Below are 17312 nucleotides of genomic sequence, written 5' to 3'. Positions count from 1 at the left end.
TTGAACCATCCTTGCATTTCAGGAATAAATCCCACTGAGTCATGGTGTATAATCCTTTTAATGTGCTGTTGAATTCAGTTTGCTAATATTTTGTTGTGGATTTTTGCATCAGTATTAATCAAGTATGTTGGTCTGTATTTTTTTTTATAGTGTTTTAATTGTGGTATTAGGATAATGTTGGCCTCTTAAATTGAATTTGGAAATGTTTCCTCCTCTTTATTTTTTTGTAAGAGTTTGAGAAGGATTGGTGTTAATTTAAATTTTTGGTGGAATTCTCCAGTGAGGCCATCTGGTCTCATCAGCTCTTGTTTGTTGGGAAGTTTTTGAATATCGATTCAATATTCCTAACTGTTATAGTTCTGTTCATATTTTTTATTTCATAATGATTCAGTCTTGGTTTTTCAAGAGTGTGTTGTTTAATTTCCATTAACTTGAATTACTTGAATTTTCCAGTTTTCCTTTTGCTATTGATTTCTAGTTACATTTCATTGTGATCAGAAAAGATACTTTGTATGATCTCACTTTTTTTAAATTTGTTAAGATATATTTTGTAGCCTAACCTGTGACCTATCCTAGAGAATGTTCCATATGCACATGAGAAGAATATGTATTCTGGTAATGTTGAGTGTTCTGTTTATATCTGTTACATCTAATCTGTCTATAGTGTTAGTCACATCCTCTCTTTCCTTGTTGATCTGTCTAGTCATTCTGTCCATTATTGAAAATGGGGTACTGAAACCTCCCACCATTATTGGAGTTACTCTTGATTTCTCCCTTCATTTCTGACAGTGTTTGCTTCATATGTTTGGGTGCTCTCTATTAGATGCTCTCTATAGATGCATATGTATTTATAATTGTTAGAGATTCCTAGTAAATTGACCCTTTTACCATTTTATCCAAAGAAGGTAAATATATAAATTTATAAAGTTTTTGACTTAAAGTCTATGTTTTCTGACATAAATATGGCCACTTCTGCTCTCTTTTGGTTATCTTTCCCATCCTTTTGCTTTCAGCCTGTGTATGTCCTTAGATCTAAAATGTGTCCCTTGCAGATAGTATTTAGTTGGGTCTTGTTCTTTTAAAAGCTATTCAGTCTTGGGTGCCTGGGTGGCTTAGATGGTTAAGCATCTGCCTTCAGGTTGGGTCATGATCCCAGGGTCATGGGATAGAGTCCCATATCAGGCTCCTGGCTCAGCAGGGAGCCTACTTCCCCCTCCCTCTGCCTCTCCCCCTGCTCATGCTCTCTCTCTGTCTGTATCTCTGTGTCTCAAATGAATAAATAAAATCTTTAAAAAATAAAAATAAAATAAAATCTATTCAGTCACTCTATATCTTTTGATTGGGGAGTTTAACCCATTTACATTTAAAGCAATTAATGATTAATAGGAAGGGACTTATTATTACCATTTTGTTCATTGCTTTCTGTATGTCTTTTAGTTATTTTATTCCTCTTTTCCTTTCCTGCTGCCTTTATTTTATTGATTTTTTTAGGTTACATGCTTTGGTTCCTTTCTCATTTTCTTTTGTGTATCTTCTATAGGTATTTCCTTTGTGGTTACCATGAGGATTATATAAAACATCTTATAATAATCTATTTTATTTTTTTAAGTAGGCTCCATGCCCAGAGTGGAGGTCAATGCAAGGCTTAAACTCATGATCCTGAGATCAAGACCAGAGCTGAGATCAAGAGTCGGATGTTTAACTGACTGAGCCACCTAGGCACCCCTACAATAATCTATTTTAAACTAAAAATGACTTAATTGAAATCATATACAAAATGTTACTCCTTTAAACTCCCCCTACTTTAAGTTATTGATGTCACAAATTACATCTTTTACATTTTGTATTCATTAACATATTTTTATAGTTATAGTCATTCTTAAGCTTTTATCTTTTAAAGTTTACACCAGAATTAAAAATGATTTATGGACCACCATTATAGTATTTCAGGATTCTGTATTCGTCTATATATTTACTTTTACCAAAGAGCTTTATATTTTGCATGCTTTTGTGTTTTTGTTTAGCATCCTTTCATTTCAACGTAGAGAACTTTGTTTAGCATCTTACAAGGCAGATCCAGTGGTATGAATTCCCTCAGCTTTTATCTGGAAGGTCTTTATTTCTTCATTTTTGAGGGACAGTTTACTGTATATAGTATTCTTGGTTGGTAGTTTGTTTTGTTTTCAGCACTTTAAATGTGTTATCTACTTCCCTTCTTGCCTCTAATATTTCTACTAAGAAATCTATTGATAATCTTGTGGGAGCTTGAATGTGATAAGTCACTTTTCTTTCACTGCTTTCTAAATTCTCTCTTTGCCTTTGACTTTTAAAAGTTTGATTATAATATGTCTTTGTATGTGTCTCTTGAGGTTTATCCTAGTTCAAGTTTTTTGAGCTTCTTGAATTTGGATGTGCATTTCCTCCCTAAGATTGAGAGGTCTGCGGCCATTATTTCTTCAAATAAATTATTTTTTCCTCTAGCCTCTTTTACAGATTTCTATAATGCGTACATTGGTTCATTTGAAAGTCCCGTAGGTTTTCTTTACTTTTCATTCTTTTTTCTGTTTGTTCCTCTGACTCCATAATTTCAAATGACCTATCTTTTTTTTTTTGAGATATTTATTTATTTATTTATTTATTACATTTTATTTAAATTCAAGTTAGTAAGTTGGTTAACATACAGTATATTATTAGTTTCAGGGGCAGAATTTAGTGATTCATGAGCTGTGTATAACACCCAGTGCTCATTACCTTAAGTGCTCACCTTAGTGCCCCTCATCCCATTAGCCCATCCCCCCTCCCCCGCTCCAGCAACCCTCAGTTTTTCTCTATAGTTAAGAGTCTCTTATAGTTTGCCTCCCTCTCTGTTTTTATCTTATTTCATTTTTCCTTCCCTTCTCCTATGCTCATCTGTTTTATTTCTTAAATTCCACCCAAGAGTGAGTGGTGAGAATGCAAATTGGTGCAGCCAGTCTGGAAAACAGGATGGAGATTCCTCAAAAAGTTAAAAATAGAACAATAACGCAGCAATTGCACTACTAGGTACTTATGCAAAAGATACAAAAATTGTGATTTGAAGGGGCACTTGCACCCAATGTTTATAGCAGCAATGTTGCAATAGCCAAGATATGGAAAGAGCCCAGATGTCCATCAACAGATGAATGAAGAAAGATGTTTTGTGTGTGTGTGTGTGTGTGTGTGTGTGTGTGTGTGTGTGTGTGTGTATATATATATATATATATAATTCAAAAAGAATGAAATCTTGCCATTTGCAACAACATGAATGGAACTAGAGTGTATTATGCTGAGTGAAATAAGTCAGTCAGAGAAAGTCAAATGACCTATCTTAAAGTTGTCTGTGGCACTGCAGTCTTCTGGTGCTGCAGGAAACTGCCAGTTTCCTCGGTCCTCAGTGATGCCCAGACTTCCAAACTAGACCAGTTCTCCACTGGCGCTCTGAGTTAGATGAAACAGAAACCAGTCCCTCAGGCAGCCCCGAATAGCCAGAACTTCAGACCTACAGTCCAGTCTTGTCTCTCCTCCCAAGGGAAAAGTACAGTTTGGGCATTTTCTCCTCATTGTACCATGCTGTGCTGGCTTGGGTTAAAGCTATTGTGGATAAAATTGAATGGCTTTTCTCATCTGTTTCAGTGTAGCTATTCTTGGTTTTGTGATTATTTTTGTTACTATTACTTTTTAATTGGTTTCTTTATTTTTCATAAAGGTTTGTTGCACTGTATATGTATCTCTGTGGTAGAACAAAGCTTCCTATTTCACTGTCTTGCTTATTCAAATCTCTGAGGAGCTGTTTTTTAAACAGTGAATAATTCTCTTCTTCAAATGGCATGCTCTCACTCTAGAACCTTAGGAATCTGCATTGCAACTCAAATTTTGGTGCTTGGGATATATTCTACAATCCATCCTGGTCTACTATGGAGACTTATAGCAATTTTAGATAGGCCAGATTGTATGATCCAAGTAGCAGGACCAGGTGCTTCAGACCAGAACATGGTGCAGAGGCCTCCCTTGTTCTGGTCACCACTCAAAATTGGCAGATTTTCAAGTTGCTCAACAAATGTGTTGATCAATATTTCCCAGTGTGGTATATGCTCTCCCTAAAATATGGAGAGGTTTGACAAGTATTGTGTCTCTTTCTTAGTAGTCAGAAGTATAAGGTGAAATAATTTGTTTTTTACCTTGGAGGGGATATCCCAAAATGCTGTAGGCTATTGGTTACTAAAAATTTTAGAAGGTCCCTGAATATGTACAGAGTATCTCCCACTCTCAATCACACTTGTATCATACCAGATCTTATCTAGAATACTTTTTACTTCTTATTCACCAGATTTAGTTTGCATTATGTCATCACTGTAAGAGATCAGCATGATATTCTGCAGAATGTCAAGATTATCAAGGTCCCTATGATTCTATTATGACAGAAAGAGGAAAGTTAGCAAAATCCTAAAACAAGACTACATATATATGTTTTGCAGTTTATTCTAGGTGAATAAAAAGAGCTTTTTGATGGGCATTGAAAGAATGCGTATGCTATTCAATAGCTGTATGACAAATTTCAGAGATCTGTTCTAGTGAAAATCCCACTTCCAACACATTGGCTGTGATTGAGCCTACCAGTTGGTTAAGTTTATGTAGTCTATCATAATCTGCCATGTTCTGTCCTGTTTTCACAAGGATCAGATTGGTGAATTCAGTGGGGATGTGATGAGGACTACTACCTCTGCATTCCTTAAGTCTTTGAGGGTAACACTAATTTTTGCCATTTTAGCCTTCTGAATTCAAAGCAAGTTTGATTCTAATAGTGTTGCTTCTTAGGGCTGTTAGTACCCTATTTACTCAGTCATAGACATGAGAAGCTTACCTTGCACTCATTTTGAGTATTAGTGAATTCCCATGCATTGTGGATCCCCTAGAATTGTGTGCTGATGGCAAACACTACATACAAATAACAGGGGCATATATTTCTTCTTCTCGTGTTCATGCTTCATTGTCACATCAAACTTTACTTACAAAACCCAGTCCAAAGAATTTCGAGAAGACTACACCAAAGCATTCAACCAAGCATGGAGCCCTTCTAAACACATAGGGTTCTGGGAGACAGCAGAGGTCACATGCCCATGAGGTTGTGGCTGACCACAACCTTACACAGTGGAGTTGCCAAGAGTGGTTTACAGAACCAAGTTTAATGGCAGGTCATGCAAAACTTTCCCTAAGACCTAACCCACTGTGTCCCTAAAAACCATTATGTTGCTAAAGAATACCTTTTTGCAAATTGGGAAATTCTTTAATACTTTATGTGACTTTTTAAAAGTAATTGCTCTGATTTAAATTCAAATGGCATGAAAGTAATGCATTAGTTAATTTTGTTTGTTTATGGATATTTTGTTTCTAGGAGTTTCACCAAACTTTTGGGCTGCAGCCAGACAAGAGCTATACTTGGGCTGACTCCCAGTTCTGAAGATTGTGGATCCAAGCCCAAATTTCAAGGTCAAGGACTAGGGACTCTTTGGCTGTTTGGAACTATTAGAATTGAGAAAGAAAGGGCCCCAGTGACCTACCTAAGCATTGAAGAGAGAAATCTTAAAGCCCACTGATTTGTAGCACCTCATTTCCTACCACATTGAGCTTTCACAAGGGGAATCCATTAGATTTTAGAATAGAAGGAAATCCATCACATGTAGAAGTTCTTGGTTTTAAACCTCTGGTTAAATTTAAAGGAGATAATGTTTGGTAGTCAAAGGTAAAGGAAAGATTAAATGATCTAGATCTACCAAAGGGAATCTGGCCATAGAACTATGGATCCAGAGAGAATAGCAGGTAATCATAAACTTGTTACGTTTTGCAAATGACCTTAAGTCTAATGCCAGGTTCATGAGGCTACGAGAGCCATACTGTCTTGTATTTCATCAGCATTTGCAACAGCAGTAACGTCTGGAGTTATTTAGCCACCTTCTTTCATTTGACCTAAGAATATTAGGAAAATGACCATAGCATTCCCGATATTTCTGGAAGACAAGAGGAAACTGCCATTCAACTATATGAAAGGTGAGACTAAGATTCAGGTAGATAAGAATGATTACACAGAAGACAGAGATTTGGGCAATGAAAAAGCTAAAAGTAAATTCTGAGTTTCTTGCCCTCCAAACCCATGCTCTCCAGTCAAATACATTTTGGTCTGTACTTTAGGTGATTTTCTCTGTGGTCTTAAATGGATTTTTACAAGGTCTGTGGAGTTTCTACATGCTGTTACATATGTTTTAGTAATGCTGATGTTCAGTTTTGCATGTGTTTTATTTTATTCCCCCAGTAGTCTTAAAAGTAGGACAAGAATTATTTAAAGGGGAAAAGAGATTATTATTTCAGTTTAAGAGTCCCAACAGAATGGAGAAAACTTGGAAAGTGTAAAGAGTTCTATATTCCTATTAAGTGTGACTCAAAAGCCACCCTTGGTTTTACACTATCTCTATCTATAATTTTACTTCTCCCTAGCATTTTTTTCAGACTTGCACAGCAGCTAATCCTCATAAAGGAAAAGCCACACGTGAAATTTAAACTCCAACACTTTCGCTAAAATTCCTGTAGGAAAACATCTTCCCCCTCTCCATGACTATATTAAATTGACTACATGGAATACAGTCAAACTTCTCCTTTCAATATTCACCTTTGGATTAAATCCAGGCATTAACTAAGAAATGTATAGAAAATCAGGTGTTATTGGACATAAATTATCTAGAATATGATTTTGTGGTCTTTAGAAGTTAACACTTCATGGAGGGAAATCCTAACAACACACACATCTAATTTAGCTACTTATCTAGTCTAGTAAATATCAAGGTATATATAATGTGTACATCTATACTTGTAAAGAATTCCAAAGAAGCCCTGTGAACAGGGCCAGATTTTAAGTTTTATGCAAAAAGGGGTCAGATATTAAAAGGCTCCCCATGTTTTCTCCCCAAACAGATTTTTTAAAAAATAAGAATTTTATTTATTTTATTTTCTCTTCAAATAGAAATAAAAAATGAGAATCTTATTTTCTTCCCAAATAAGAAATAAAATAGAAATTTTCTCTCCAGGTTCTTTGTTAGTAGGTATTAGAAGGGAGAGACAAAGGCTTATGGACAATAGGCCTACGGAACCCCTGTTTTGGTCTGAGTCGTCAAATCCTGAAATGTTCAGGTCAAAAAGCAAGACCAGTGGATTTCACACTGTTGTACTTTGAGCTCTTGGGTATCTCAGAGGTCATATTGGAGAACAAAGGAAAGCCCATGGTATGGAGCTACCAGCTCATGACTCCCATTTCAACTGCTAAGTTTTCCTTTTCATCAGTCTTATCTGGGAATTTGCATAAAATTATGTAAAAAAAAAAAATTCTGCTGCTGAGAAAAAGTCTGAAAACTACTGATATAATACATTCTTTCATTTTTTTAGGTAAAGAAATTGAGACCAAGAGAGGGAATGATGACTTTTTCCTTATCATTCGGCTACTCAGCATAGTACTATAGATAATTCTATGAGTCTCAATGACCCACCAGTCATAGTCTTTATACCACATAAACTTTTGATGTATGAAGAGTTATTGTCCAATTCCATGCACTGCTTCTTCCTCCCTAATGCTCCATTTGCTTACTTCCCCTTTTGGTTATTAAAACAGAAACTGTTAGTCACCTACACAGTATCAAGTGTCCCCCTCTTCTTTAATAACCCAGCTCAAGCACTGCATATCACAGCCTCCTTTGCAGCAACTATGACACTGAGTTCTGGTCAATGAGGTGAAGGCAGAATTATTGTGTAGGATAGCTGAGAAGTCTCTTTAAGGGGAGTCAACACAGTGTAGACATGGGCCTTTTTTTTCCCTTCCCTCTTTCTTCCTTTGGGAGGTCTGGGGTGTAAACTTGATAGCTGAAGCCTACAATGGCAGAGCAGACACAAGAGGTACTTTGGTTTCAGATAATTTCTTGAGGACTTCATACCTGCCCTCTTTTATTTAGAAGAGTAAACCTTTGTGTGTTTAAACCACTTAATGATCTTCACCCATGCTTTATATTTTATCCATGCTTGTGCTTTCCAGAATACATCTGGTCTTTCTTCTTATACCCATTAAAAATAAAAATTAATTACTTCTCTATTTCATTACCTCAGAGTCTCAGGCCTTTTAAGATTACTTAATAATATTTTCAATAACACCTGACAATTAAGATTTCCCCTTCCATACAGCATTTGTCAAGGACAGTCAGCATTTTTTACCATGTATTTTATTATATTCTTATTCAGTAAAAATGGGCATACCTTATATAGTAACAATATTAATTGAAATATGTAATTAGCAAGAATGCAGGTGCTCTCTAAGTATGCAAAAGAGAATTTAAAAATAGAAATGAAATTAAATAAATGGAAATGTTTAGAGGAATCATTTGAATTTAAAAAAAATTTTTTTTAAATTTTTTATTGTTATGCTAATCACCATATATTACATCATTAGTTTTTGGTGCAGTGTTCCATGATTCATTGTTTGTTCATAACACCCAGTGCTCCATGCAGAACGTGCCCTCCTCAATGCCCATCACCAGGCTAACCCATCCCCCCACCCCCCTCCCCTCTAGAACCCTCAGTTTGTTTTTCAGAGTCCATCATCTCTCATGGTTCGTCTCCCCCTCTGACATACTCCCCTTTTCTTCCTCTCCTGTTATCCTCTTCTTTTTCTTTTTTCTTAAAATATGTTGCATTATTTGTTTCAGAAGTACAGATCTGTGATTCAACAGTCTTGCACAATTCACAGCGCTCACCGTAGCACATACCCTCCCCAATGTCTATCACCCAGCCACCCCAACCCACCCACCCCCAACCAAAAAAAATTTTTGAGTATGGTTGACACACAATGGTACATTAGTTTCAGTTGTACAACATAGTGATCCAACTTCTCTATATGTTACACTGTGCTCGCCACAAGCGTAGCTACCATCTGTCACCAGTACAATGCTATCACAATACCATTGACTAGATTCTCTATGCTGTGCCTTTTATTCCCTTGATTTATTCATTCCGTGACCGGAAGCCTGTGTCTCCACTCCCCTTCACCCATTTTGCTTATCCTCCATCCCCCTTCCCTCCGGCAACGATCAGTTTGTTCTCGCTATCTATCAGTCTGATTCTGCTTTTTATTTGTTTATTTAGTCGTTTTCTTAAGATTCCACATATGAGTGAAATCACAGTATTTGTCTTTCTCAGTCTGGGGACTTATTTCACTTAGCATAATACTATCCATGTCCATCCATATTGTCACAGATGGCAAGAGCCCATTCTTTTTTATGGATGCATAATATTCATGTGTGTGTGTGTGTTGTCTTCCTTATCCCTTCACCTCTTGATGGACACTTAGGTTGTTTCCATATCTTGGCTAGTGTGAATAATATTGCAATAAACATGGGGTGCATATATCTTTTTGAATTAGTGTTTCTATTGTCTTTGAATAAATACCCAGTAGTGGAACTATTGAATCATATGGTAGTTCTATTTTTAATCTTTCTGAGGAAACTCCATACTGTTTTCTACAGTGATAGTACCGGTTCACATTCCCACCAACAGCACATGGAGGTTCCTTTTTCTCCATATCTTTGCCAACACTCTTGTTATTTCTTGTTTTTTCAATTCTAACCACACTTATAATCAGTTGATTATATCCATTCACCTAAAAACCAACAGTTATTCCTACTGTGTCCCAGGTATGGAAGATAGAGACTCTGCCCTTCAAAGTTCTTACAGCTAGTAAATTCAGAAATTATCTGAAATTCTGTTCAGAATTTTGAACAGAATGTAAGCTAACTGGAAAGACATTTTTACAGTAAAGGGATGTTTATTTTCCCCTTGGATTTTACCTTGCAAACACTCATTTGCTGAAAGTTCTTGGTTTTAAAGTACAGGCTGGGGTGCCTGGGTGGCTCAGTCGTTAAGCATCTGCTTTCGGCTCAGGTCATGATCCCAGGGGTCCTGGGATTGAACCCCAGAGCAGGGAGTCCGCTTCTCCTTTTCCTACTCCCCCTGCTTGTGTTCCCTCTCTCGCTGTGTCTCTCTCTGTCAAATAAATAAATAAAATCTTAAAAAAAAAATAAAGTACAGGCTACAGGAAAGCCCAAGTGCTTTACTTTGAAATCATTAGAGACTTTGAAATTCTACCAAGTATTCAGGTGGTTACTAAAAGTGTTTTTTTCTTTAGCACTTTCAGTTACTATGTAAAATTTGAGAATAACTTGTACTTATGCTTTCAAAACTTGAAATAAATAGGCAGAAACTCTTAAAGACATAGGCTCTGTCAATAAATACATCTGTCAATAAATATAATGTGCACCAAAGGGGCATCTGGGTGGCTCAGTCAGTTAAGCTTCTGCCTTCAACTCAGGTCATGATCCCAGGTCCTGGGATCGAGCCCCACGTCCAGCTCTCTGCTCACTGGGGAGTCTGCTTCTCCCTCTCCCTCTGCCCCTCCCCCCAGCTGTGCTTGCTCACTCTCTCTCTCTCAAATAAATAAATAAAATCTTTAAAAAAAATAATGTGCACCAAAGACACTTCTGACTTTAGAATCATTGAGGCATAGGATATTAAATCTAGATGTACTTGGGAGAGTGTGTAGTGCAATTTCTTCATTTCTCCTCTGGGTTAGCGGGTAGAACAAAATGAGAAGCTCAGTTTTCTGCTGACTTCATTATTCTTTCCCTCAGTATAGAGCATCTGCTTTTAAGTGTAAGAAGGATATGTTGGGTACATGCCAATAGAAAATAAAGGGAAAGGAAAAAATAGATTGGACTCCAGATCCCGCACTGACTTCAGACCTTTATGAATCTTCTGATGTCAGTGACCTTTACTGCCTCACAACATTCCGGGGTCTTAGTAATTCAGTATAAGAAAGAAGGGAAGGAATGTTCTCAGCTATTTGCCATTAGTCCTTTCTGAGCCTTATTTCTCAGGGAGCTTATCATTTTCTGAAATAAAATAGGTGACCCTTGTAAGGCAGAAGAATGACTTCCAGGTGCTATTTTGAAGATCTTGTTTTCTGGTCATTGGCTAGTGTCTGAGTAACCCAGGCAGGGTAAGTTTTTCCACAACTGTGCTTATAGAACACAAAATGTAGATATATAAGTGGAGGCAGAGGTAGAGGTAGATATTATAATATTTAAAAATTGTTTTCCCTTTTATATTCTAAGTCCCTTCAGGACAGAGAACTGAAAAAATTGTTTTTTGTATACAAAGAAATATTAACCAACACAGTGCCTGGAACCTACTTACAGTGTGTTTCCATCATGAAAATTGTGATGTTAATCCCCAGATAGGTTTTGACATTCATTTTATCTGTTTTGTACCAGAACTGAGTTCTTGGTGTATGCTGTGTGTTCAGTTCACCTCAGGAAACAAAAAACATAATCTATTCACCTAAAAACCAACAGTTATTCCTACTGTGTCCCAGGTATGGAAGATAGAGACTCTGCCCTTCAAAGTTCTAACGAGCTAGTAAAAAATGTACAGAATTTTCCATATGCACAACATTCTGGAGGTTCTAAGGATAACCTTTATAGTCACTAAGCTGTCTCATGGGAAGAAGCAAGGGGACCAACTTTCTTAGGGCAGAGGGCTCAGATTGGAGTCATAATGAGAAATAAAATGGAGTTGACAAAGGGGCTCCATTTGAGGAAGGGCCTTAACTATCTACATGGGAGTTTGACCCTGTTCTGCTTAGCAACGGGGAGCCATGGAAGGTTTTTAAAGATGGAAGTGACAAAATGAATGTTGTATTTCAGGAACATCCTGGTGTACAGGATGAATAAGCAGCAGAAAGTCACTATAGTCAGAGAGACTAGTTAGTTGTTAATGTCTGTCATCAGGACCTGCACTGAATTTGAAGTTGAAAAACAACAAAAATTCATTAATTCAGAAAATGTTTATTAAGCACCTTATTTGGGCCATACCTTATGTTAAAAATTGAGAATACATCTATGTTTCTGCTTTGCAGGACATACATACCAGTAGAAAGTATTGGTGTGTGTATGTGCATGCATGTGCATGTGTGTGTGTGTGTGTGTGTGTGTGTGTGTGTGGTTGTGGATATGTGAGTATGTGAAAGAGAAAATGAGAAACAGAAAGAGAGGGCAATATTTAATGTAAGAAATGGAGAATGAAATAAGGAAAGCAAATTTATTAGGAAAGATGTAAACCTTACCAATAATATGCTTAACCTCACTAGAAATAGAGAAACAGGTATTAGAACCATGGTAAGATAACATTAGAGAAACAAAATTTTTAATAGGTTGACAAATAGCAAATGGTAAGGATGTGAAACAATAAGAACTCTAATGCATTTCCCATCTGAGTATTTATTAGTAGAACCACTTTCAAGAACAATTTGACAATATCTTATCAAGTTGAAAGTATACATTCCTTAAACAAAATAGAAATAACCTACATAATCTGCTGATAGGAGAATGGAAAAATAAATGAAATACTAATCAGAAATGAAAATGACACGTATTGAATGGAGCACTGGGTGTTATACACAAACAATGAATCATGGAACACTATATCAAAAACTAATGATGTAATATATGGTGATTAACATAACATGATAAAATAAAAAAACAAAAACAAACAAAAAAAGAAATGAAAATGAATGGACTGAAGCTATATTTATCAATGTGCATGAAACTTTAAATACAATGTTGAATGGAAAAAGATGTGCAAAATATCTTTTATATAAAGTTTATAAACATTCAAGTCAATAGTATACACTAATTTTCTCAAAGAAATACTTGAGGATAAAAAGCATATGATTTAGGACAGAGATTACTTTCAGGGGCCTGGTGAGATGAGATTGGAAGTAATATAGAGAAGCTTCAAATTTATGCATCATTTTTTATTTCTTATGTTGGAAAATGGCTCATGAGAATTCATTGCATTTTTTAAAATATTTTTTCATTGTATCAAATATCTTTATATTTTAAACAATTCCTAACAAATTCTAAACACTTTCCTCATAATACGACATACACATCACGGACGTCTTGCAATAGCCTAACGGTGAGGGACTGGCTAGCAACATATTGGTTTTCAGGTAATTTCTGGCCTGCAATGACAAATCTCCCTATTATTTAAGAAAAATGACTTTTTACTGGACACTCTGAAATTTCCAGGGACTTACTCGAGCTATCAAATACTGCCACTCTAGAAGATGATGCTTTTTTACGTAAGAAAGTATTTGGGAAGTGTCTTAGAATTGGTCTGTCTCTTGACCACATCCATATAATCAAGCAAATCTAGGCAAGACATTGACTTTGATGATGCAAGCTAATGTTCTGCCTATAAACTGGCAAAGATATTGCTAAACCTATTTAAAAACCTAACATAGGTTCAATTTTCCTATTTCCTGACAAAATAATGTTGATGGATGGGTCTGAGCCTTCCCTAGAGTGGTTCAGAGTCTCTGGAGATGGAGCTTTCACTATAAGGAATGTTCTTCCTTGCTCCACTCCAAGATCAATACAAAATCCAGCCTTGGATTTCACATTAGGTGGCTCCTGGCTGCCTGTTTCAGGCTGTCAGTCTCCCCTCTATGTACAATATGGCTGAGTTCTCTTCTGGGTGGTGTCTCCCTCCAAAGACAGAGTCAGGTTTCTCATTAGTTTGCAAAATAGCTTACTGCCCTAACTGTATTCTCAGCTGAAATTCCCAACACTGGGTGAGTCACACTGAAGATCCTGTTGAAGCCAGTTTGAGCAGCTTTCTCATGTTTACACACCAGAAAAATCAAAAGCATAACATTTGGAATCTGACCTGCACTTTAGATGCATCCACTTGGACCTATGGGTACTTGATCAGCTAAAGGTTTATTGGTCTACCCTCTTTTTTTAATTATAAACTATTGAAATCCACTGAAGAATTCTGACTGAAATCAGGAGACTGGAGTTATAATAAAATCAGAATTTCTGTGTTTTTCTGTGAGGGAGTCAAGGTAGGGATGTTAGAGCCACTCAATAAGCACTAAATAAATCATGTTCCCTTTCTCTGGAGCAGAGGGACCTAGCACTTCCTCTGCTAGGCCCAGCTGATCGACCTCTATAAAAATCTTAGCAGGCACTTGTGTCCCAGTAGGAGATGTACTGGGATGAAATCATGGAGTGCCTGAGGACAGCACCCGCCTCCCCATTCCCATGGCAACTGTCAATCTCACAGGAACAGAAGAGATGTCTTAGGTTTGAGATTTCTTTTGGAATCCTCTCTGGGAGGGAAATGCCTTATTAAATTTCAAAGATTCAAGTACTGAGACTCCAGGGAGAAGGTCTGCTCTTCTATTGTACCGGGGTAGGGAAGTGCGCCATTTTCTATCTATTGGGAAACAGAACTTGGCCAACTGATGCAAATTATACGTTGGCATATTTGCTCAAAATGATACAGAATTCTTCACAGAAGTAGTGCCGCTCAATAATGGAGTGGCCTATCTCAGAAATTCAAGCATTCTTTGACATTGTAATAATTTAAGTGGAGGACAGATGTCTAATAATTGAAGATGATAGAGGCAAACAAACTATTGAACTGAATGAGGTTCCTGAGAACACTGAGACTATGTCAAACACAAAGCTTGAGTTGAATCTGTTAGGATTCATGACATATTGTAGTATCCATTAACGCATACAAATCTTTAGAAGGAGTAAACCTAATATATAGAAAATTTGGGAACTGAAAGAAATAACATAAGGTAGATGGAAATGCAGGTAATATAGGACAGAGGTTGTGTGGAATCTGGTTTTGTCTTTGTTACTAGGCGGCTGAGCAACCTTGGACCAGTCATTTGAGCATTCTTAAGTCTAGGTTTCCTCATGTGTGTAAAATGAGGAGACCGGACTCAATGTTCTTTGTATTCCTGACAGCAATTTAATATTTTTTTCTGGAGAAGGATGAGGTATAGATACACAAGTGAATCACTGTCAGTTAGTGAAATCCTTTCCCATCTTTATTTTAGCCCATATAACACAGAACAAATCAGGACATGGAATCCTGAAAATAAATCGCCCTCCTGTTGATTCTGATATTCTCTCCTCATGTTATCATAGTCCATTACAACAACACAATAGTAGAGAATTGCTGATACCAATTAAGTAGGGTTATGATATCTGGTGTTGTGTGTAGGTGAGTGAACCCTCCTTTAGAAGGAAGATAAAAGTCCCCTTTCATGCATTTCTCCAAAGAGCAGAGGACTGCTTCTGAGTTCCTAATCCATAGTTCTAACAGAGGCATGCTCATTGAGTTTAATAACCTCTATAGAAAGAAGTTGTATTAAAAGAATAAAATGTTTCTGCCAATGCTAGAATTTTCAATGTCACAAAATCCCAGAAGTCTTGAAGGTTCAGAAGGGTCACATTCTAGTCACATGGAATAAATATGAAATTGGCTTCATTTCATATCATGCAAACCTATGATATAAAACTCAAAGATGAAATGTATGAAGCATATTTGACAAATGAGAGTTTTATATTTCCAGTACCTTCAATACATTTTGTCTTTATTGAACTTAATACCACATGTGATATCTGGATGGGGAAATTGAGCCAATTCAGTACTGTCATTTGTATTTTATAATTAGGAATGGCGTGTAATATATAGACATTTGTGCCTTTTTTTTAAAAGCCTATAATTTTGAGCCAAGCAAAACCCCTAATTAGTACAGATTTGAGTTAACTCAGCAGCTTGTGAGTTAAGGAGGAAAAACTCAATGTCAAATGCCATTCCTTAATTTAACAAACATGAAATGTTTCTGCCCTGCAAGTGGTGATCTCTGGGATTTCCTGGTACTTACATTTCACCTCAACAAATCCCCACACCCCACACAAAAATCAGCATTACCTTTAATATTTCCAATATGATAAGCCTTCTCTCTGCCAAATCTAATTAGTTTTAGAAATCTAAATTTCGTCTAACCTAAAAATCTTTGAAGTAATAGGGAAAGACTTGTAAATGACTAAGCAACAAACACATACTGTTTGTCATTTGCAATAAGTTTATTAGAGCAAATATTGTAGGAAAATTCCTTAAAACAATTTAACTCTTAAAAAACAAGTTTGTGACCATAAGTTTTTTTTAAGAAAAGACTTTTTTAGAAAAGACTGTATAGTTCTAAATCCTTTTCCTTTTCTTTATTTAGCTATGTAACCTCATCTTTATGATACCCTTTGTTCTTTCCCTCTCTTCCATTTTTTAAACTTGCATTTTCTCTTCCTACTGAGACTCTCACTCTCCTCATCATTAGGAAATAACAGAAGTTTCATTCACTGAAGATTGATCTCCAAGAAGGAGGATACAAAAAGAATGTTCCTCAAATTTCTGGAGAGATTAAACAATGAGTTATTCTTCAATAATTGGAGATTCCTTTTATAGGTCATCAGAAAACAAGACAAAGCAAACAAACACTAAAATGTATTGCTGAACAAGCTAATCTAAGTTCCGCAAACTTAGATGTTTTCTGTTCCTTTGTGTTTTAAGAAGCCCAACCTCTCCAGTATGCTCACCCACACTGCAAATATCCCAAGCAAATGGAAAGATCAGATATTTTAGACCTGTCCTAGTCTAGCTAATTTAAAGTGCTCTGTGGTCACTGGTGTGTAACTGATCTGAGGTTTAGAGGCAGAGCTACACCATAAACCCTGCTCTCAGAAGCGGATAACCAAGATACTGTCCTTAGTGGCTTTATATCAAGAGAGAACCCGTGCTAAAAAGAGGTCAGGCCAGGGGTGGTTGGTCACTGGGAAGAAGAGTTGGAAAAAAGGAATGCTTGGGCGCCTGGATGGCTCAGTTGGTTAAGCGACTGCCTTCGGCTCAGGTCATGATCCTGGAGTCCTGGGATCGAGTCCCACATCGGGCTTCCTGCTCAGCAGGGAGTCTGCTTCTCCCTCTGACCCTCTTCCCTCTCGTGCTTTCTATCTCTCGTTCTCTCTCTCTCTCAAATAAATAAATAAAATCTTTAAAAAAAAAAAAAGGAAAAAAGGAATGCTTGTCAGTTGATCCCTCATGGGAAGAGGCCAAGGACACATGCTTCCTATCACCAGGAAGGCCAGTAAAAGACCAGGTAGCTCTGGGTGGTTAATCTCAGGGAGCAAGGAAATTGTACAGCAGTCCAAGGCAGAAAGATGAAAGTAGCTCACTGGAGCTTCCCAACCTGACTGAGGTTTCTGTCGATTTGAACAGAATTTCTAGAATCTCTCCAGCACGGACGGCTTCCTAATTTGACCTTTTGTGATTTGCGGCCTTAAAGCCACAAG

At 36.8% G+C, this 17312-nt stretch overlaps 1 long non-coding RNA gene across 5 annotated transcripts in view; it reads left to right on the top strand.

The window, feature by feature from the left end:
• Positions 1-17312, top strand: part of LOC113924977 — a 114627-nt gene that overhangs the window by 43939 nt on the left and 53376 nt on the right. For 2 of the 5 annotated variants that reach the window (XR_003520872.1, XR_003520867.1), the window contains 2 exons: positions 5411-6063; positions 7450-7566. The exons of 2 other annotated variants lie outside the window; for them this stretch is intronic. This is a non-coding gene — a long non-coding RNA (uncharacterized LOC113924977). Of the gene's footprint in view, positions 1-5410; positions 6064-7449; positions 7567-17312 lie in introns of those variants that run through there. One more of the 5 variants, XR_003520868.1, reaches the window with a different exon arrangement.

The sequence above is a fragment of the Zalophus californianus genome, chromosome 2, assembly GCF_009762305.2.
Source record: "Zalophus californianus isolate mZalCal1 chromosome 2, mZalCal1.pri.v2, whole genome shotgun sequence".
Lineage (NCBI taxonomy): Eukaryota > Metazoa > Chordata > Mammalia > Carnivora > Otariidae > Zalophus > Zalophus californianus.
The sequence above is the reverse complement of the archived record's forward strand: the minus strand, read 5'-3'. Positions and strand labels throughout refer to the sequence as shown.